This window comes from Balaenoptera physalus (assembly GCF_965194825.1).
Source record: "Balaenoptera physalus genome assembly, chromosome: 7".
NCBI classification, from domain to species: Eukaryota; Metazoa; Chordata; class Mammalia; order Artiodactyla; family Balaenopteridae; genus Balaenoptera; species Balaenoptera physalus.
The window spans coordinates 33948191-33954613 of record NC_138886.1 but is presented as its reverse complement, the minus strand read 5'-3'; positions in this window follow the sequence as shown (position 1 = coordinate 33954613).

Genomic DNA, 6423 nt, shown 5'->3' with positions numbered 1-6423 from the left:
ATAAGAGATATTGGTCTGTAGTTTTCTTTTTTTTTTTTTTAAATTATCTATTTATTTATTTATGGCTGTGTTGGGTCTTCGTTTCTGTGCGAGGGCTTTCTCTAGTTGCGGCAAGCGGGGGCCACTCTTCATCGCGGTGCGCGGGCCTTTCACTGTCGTGGTCTCTCTTGTTGCGGGGCACAGGCTCCAGACGCACAGGCTCAGTAGTTGTGGCTCACGGGCCTAGTTGCTCCGTGGCATGTGGGATCTTCCCAGACCAGGGCTCGAACCCGTGTCCCCTGCATTGGCAGGCAGATTCTCAACCACTGTGCCACCAGGGAAGCCCTGTAGTTTTCTTTCTTGTAATATTTTTGTCTGGTTTTGGTATCATGGTAATGTTGCATTCATAAAATGAGTTGGAAAGTATTCCCTCCTTTTCAATATTTTAAGAGTTTATTTAGAATTCTTTTTTCTTCCTTGTTTGATAGAATTCACCAGGGAAGTCATCTGCACCTGAAGTTTTCTGTGAGAGAAGGTTTTTAACTACAATTCCAATTTCTTTAATAAAGGCTCTTCAAGTTATTTATTTCTTCTTCAGTGACTTCTGGTAATTTGTATATTCATATTTTTTATTCATTTCATCTAAGTTTTTAAAATTTATTGACACAAAGTTGTTCATAATATTCCTTTTAAATATCAGTATAATTAATAGAGGTGTCACCTCTCTTTCCTGATACTGTTAATTGTTTTTTTCTTTTTTTCTAATCAGTCTGGCCAGAAGTTTATCAAGTTAATCTGAAATAACCAGCTTTTGGTTTTACTGATTTATTTAAAATTTTCTGTTTCATTGATTCCTGCTTTGGGTTTAATTTGCTCTTTTTGCTGCAATTTATTGGGATTTTAGCAAGCAACAGAAACAAATGCATGGGTTCACTCCATGTTTATCCAGAAATCAGAGATGTGATTTGAGGGGAACTCAGTCCCCCCTCAGTTCCCTGGTCAACTCAGTTTTAGTTACACTTCATGGCTCTTCCATTTGAATTTATGGAATAGCCATTTGTAGATTCTCCTAGGCCGGAAACCCTAGAGTTATTAGTGTTTAAGAATGTTGGTTCTGGGACTTCCCTGGTGGTGCAGTGGATGAGACTCTGTGCTCCCAATGCAGGGGGCCCGGGTTCAATCCCTGTCAGGGAACTAGATCCCACATGCATGCCGCAACTAACAGTTCGCATGCCACAACTAAGGAGCCTGCGAGCTGCAACTAAGGAGCCTGCCTGAAGCAACAAAGACCCAGCACAACCAATAAATAATTTTTTTTTAAGTTTCAAAATATAAAAAAAATGTTGGTTCTGCAGTTTGACAGACTCAGGATTTACATCCTAAGTCTTCCCCCTTTCTAACCATGAGACCTTGTAGAGTAATTTAATGTCCTTGATCCTCAGCTTCTCAACTGTACAGTGGAAATAACAGTATCTTTCCTCATAGTGAGATAATCCATGTTAATTAAAACTCTTAGCTCCGTATCTAACCTGAAGTGCTTAATAAATGTTAGCTATTATTTATTACTATTTTTTCATGACTTTCATCACAAAAATCCATCCTGCCCTAAAACCCCTTTATCATTTAAGGATTTTGTCATGTTAACCCCTCCTGTTATATAAACTCACTTTCCACTGCTCCTCTCAAGAGTGTGGTAGTTAAATGTATAAGCTAGCTTTTGTTTTATAGCAAATCATCCCAAAATTAGTGGCTTAAAATAAACATTTTTTTCCCCTCATGATTCTTTGTGTTGGCTGGGCCATCTAGGCCAACTCAGATACAGCTGGATGATACAGGATGGCTTCACTTATATGTCTGGTGACTGGTTCAGTGTCAGCTGAGACTCAGCCATGATCTCAAGCAGGCTAACTCAGGCTTGTCTGTGTGGTAGTAGGATTCCCAAGAGGAAAAGAGAGGGCAAGCTCTGATGACCAAGCTCCTCCCACCTGAGGACCCAGCGGATATTTTGTGCATGGCTTCACTAATCAATCCATTTTATGTCACTTGATTTCTCCTTGCCTTGTCATTTGCGAGCACTGCTTACTCGTGTTGTCCTCCTAGATTGAAGGTATCTTTGAATGTGACCTTTTATCTTGGCAAAGATAGGATATTGGGCAAAGAACTAAGGAAGAGAAATCTCCAGCTCCGATATGAGGGGGTCCCTGACCTGAAGTCCCTGAGGTCCCTGGATAACCAGCCTAACCCCTCTGGGACTCGGTCCTGCCTTGACTCTGCCAGTTCTCTGACCTCTACTCCTCCCCAACCCAGGCAGAGCCTGAGCCTCCAATCTGTTGACAGCCCTACTCCACCACCAACGCAGGCTCAGCTCTGCCACCTGCGACCGTGCCAGCCTGCGCTTCTTCCTAGTCTGCCCCACTTCCATCTCAGCACAGTCCCCTGACCCAGTGGGAATAGCCGATCCCCAGCTCCGAGCCTCTCCTTTCCTGCTGACTGAGCTCAGAGTTCCCATTGTGATGGTGGGTAAGGGCCAGCCCTGGGGATCCAGGGAGAGCAATCCCCAGCAGTCAAATGGCCTGTGAGCTCACTAAATGCAAGCAGACAGAGAACCAGTGGGAGGAGCTGACGAGTGAAATGATCCTGCAAGCAGAGACCCATCCCTTTGTCTGGCCTGGACGAACTGCACAGGTTTGGTGAGTACGGAGCTAAGGTGCTCTCAGCAGCTCAGCCCTCTATCAGCAACACCATCCCGCACAGGCGCCTGTTTTCTGCCTGGAGGCCCAATGCCTTATCCAAAACCCTGTCTGGGAAGAACAGAAAAAGTCAGTGCATCCTCAGGGACAAGCTGCCCAGGCCCAGTCAGTTTACCTGCTCCAAACTGGCTCAGCTCCACAGCTGATGTGTGACCTGGGTGATTTCTGTTTCTGTGATCCACATGTGATGCTCCAGGAAAAAATGTCTCTAACTATATTTACCAGATTTGGGGGGGCGGGGCGCGAGGACAAAGTTATATATTTACATAAATCGAACTTATTTAAGTTAGGACATTTAACTCTCCTTATGTTCCACCTATAAAAATAACATGTGCTCATGATTAGAAAAAAATCCACAGTATACTGAAGAGAATAAAGTGAAAAGTTCCCTTCCCCAATAAGCCCCCAGAGAACATGCCCCCGCCCCCAAGCAACCATTGTTAGCATACTTGTATTTATCCTTCTAGAAGTTTTCTACATATGTATAAACATGGATTTGTATACCCTCATTTGACATGTATGAATAGAACATTATAACACATACTTTACTATTTATGTTGTATTGGTGAGTTTTCTCACATGGCTACATGACTAAATCTTTTCAAAACGTAGAGAGTCCATGACTTAAAAGCATGCAATAACCCAAAAACCTATTTTGTAAATAAGCTTTCTGGAACTCATAACACCTTTTCAGAGAAATAATGTTCTAAATCAGGGTCCATAAACTTCTTCTGTAAAGGGCCAGATGGTAAAATCTTCAGCTTTGCATGCCATATTCTGTCACTGGTTCAGCTTTGGGGGCTGTTTGCTTTTGTTTACAATCTTTTAAAAATATAAAGACCAATCTTAGCTCCTAGGTGATACAAAAACAGGCTGTGGGCCAAACTTGGCCTTCAGACTATAGTCTGCTAAGCCCTGTTCTAAATAGCGGTTAGGTTCCCAGCTTAGTGCCCAGAAGCAAAATCCACCCAAAATGTTGCTAAGATACCAAATGAGTCAACATATTTTAAATGGCTTTGTAAACTATAACGTCTATACCACTGTGAAGAATTATTAGACTTCTTCAGTGTTGAGCATGTGGTGATTTTTAAAAATAAAATTAGCTAACACTGAATTAAAAAGTTTTACACATCTTGAACTGCATGAAGAATTAGTTAAGAAACTGAATAGACTTCTCAAGTTATCTACAAGGTAGAAAAAGTAGGAAACCCTGTATTACACCCAACCCTACCGTTTTTGTCAGCACAACATAAACATACATTGACTCAAAGTTGATTGGCCTGTGTGGCTTGAGTTCGTAGGCCAAGTAGCCCCCTCCATCAGAAAACAGAGAGGGTACCGCTGAGTTTTTGCCCCACCCCCTGCCGTCACTGTGGGTACTGGAAAGGCTTTTCTTGTGCTTGTCACTCACAGTCGCATGCACTGACCTTGAGTCCTCTGTGAGTCCCACTTCCTGGAACCCACAGAGGCAGAGAGGGGGCAGAGAGCAGATCAGAGAGGATGCTGGAGAGTCGTTTGGTGGCTACCCAGATGAGGAACCTTATTTTTAACAATGACCAAAAATCCCTATTATATTTCATTGAGCTTTTTTAATCCTTACAACTTGCCTCTTCTCTGTCACAGAGGTAGAACTTACCTTAATAATTTCACATCATGATTAATTCTATCTTCTTGTAAAAGAAATGCAAAAAAAAAAAAAAAAGCTAAATAAATAAAAGAAATGCAGACTACCCTGAAATATCTGGGCTGGAATCAGGAAAGAAGGTGAGAGAGAAAGGGTACTAAAGAGGATCGTGCGTGAGAAAGGGACTGAGCTGGGGACTGTGTGCATGGGCAGTGAAGGCGGTTCCTGGTACATGTGCAACCTCAGGAGGGAAAGCCGGAGGGGCAGGTGGCAAAATGTCAACTGGGTCTTTAAGGTGCAGCACTTTGTGACAGCTCCCTTAGCAAAACGTCCTATAACTTGCTAAAAGAAGTTCTTTTTTTAAAAAAAATTCTGTAATGATAATAATAAAACAAGACCTTCCATACATTGGATTTTAGGGACCCCTTGATTCTCCTGAGTCTGCTTGTCCAGCCAGGTAAGCCAGAGCAGAGTGACAGAGAAAGGGTGTTGATGATGACAGGCACAATAAAAATATGACCTAAGTTACAGACCATGGAAGAGTTTAGAAAATACTTTCCCAAGGATTATGCTTGTAACAACAACTCCGTAAGGTCAGGGAGGTGGAGATGGGCTCAGTGACTCGCCCACGGGCACACAGCAAGCACAGGGCAGAGCAGAAAGAGTGCTTGAACTTTCTGAGGCCAGCCTCAGTGCTCTCCACATCTCCCACGCTGCTTCCCAGGAGCTTCCAAGCAGATCTAGTGGGAATGGACATCTCTGCCCTTATTCCTCTCCCTGTTCTTCGTTTAGTGATTAGATTTCCATCAGCATCACTCTAAGTGAAGCATCCTGTGCTTATGAAGCATAGGGAGCTGCTTCAAATAAAGCAGCATGGTTGGCTGAGCGTCTGCACCTGCACTGGGGGAGGCAGGAGCGCCAAGCTAAGAAGGCAGCCAACTCTGGGACCAGGCGGGTGGGCTGAAATCCTTGATACTTGGCTGACCAGCTGTGTGAGCCTGAACACGTCGCTTAACCTCTGGTCAATATAGGGAGAGCATGTAGCCCAGTGCCCAGGATGTGCTAAAAGTTCAGTAACTGATGCGCATTTCATTATTACTGAGTCCTCATCTGCCTCCTTTGGGACTGTATCATAAAAAGAAAACTACCAACAAGAGCTTGACAAACACATGGCTCATAGGTTTAGCTAATGAGTCTATCTGGTTGTGCACAGCCTCTGCATGTTGGAATAATCCATCCCCCTCCTTAAGCCAGGCTACAATTTTAAAATGTAATAAATGGCACTCATCCTTCTAATCTCTTCCTATATGTGACTGACAAGTATCAGTGTTTCTTGTGGAAGTTACTGTTCTGGAAAGCTGGGGCAGATGGGCCGAAAGCCAGAATTACCTAAACAGCTTGAACTCCTGGAGTTTATCTCCAAGCTAGTGAAAATAATCAGCTATCAGGGCTCCCCAAACAGGCACCAAAAAGCAAAGGCTAAATTCTAAGGTGGATGTCATTTGTGTCCCCTTCTTTTGAAAAAGTTTCCAAGATGAAAAGGAATAGTAGATTTACTTCAAATGATTTCTCTTGCTGAGGGATGGAAGTTCGTAACCCAGGGATACAAATTTCCTCACAATATGACACTTACTTGCCTAGAGACAAAAGCTCACATGGGGGACTCAAGGATTGAGGGTGGGGTGAGGCTCAAGAACACGTTACATGAGAAACAGCTGAAGAAAACATGGGAGCCTGATCAGCTTTACCCTATGTGGCCTGGCCAGAGGGTGGAGTTATCGGAGAACAGATCTGATCTCATATAAAGGAAGAACACTTTAATAATGAGCTACACAGGGCAGGGGTGAAGGGTCATCACCGAGGGGTTTAAGCAGGGGGAGAGGGCCAAACACTGGGTATAATGAAAAGACTGATGAGCTGGCAGAGAACTAAGCTGGATTATATTTAGGATTTTAGTTCTAAAATCCTGAGAATGTATATTAAAACCCCAAACAACAGAACAGTCCTCTTGCTAGAAGGCCAGTTGATATGGTCCTAAGAGTTATTTTTTCCATATTAAATATCAACATT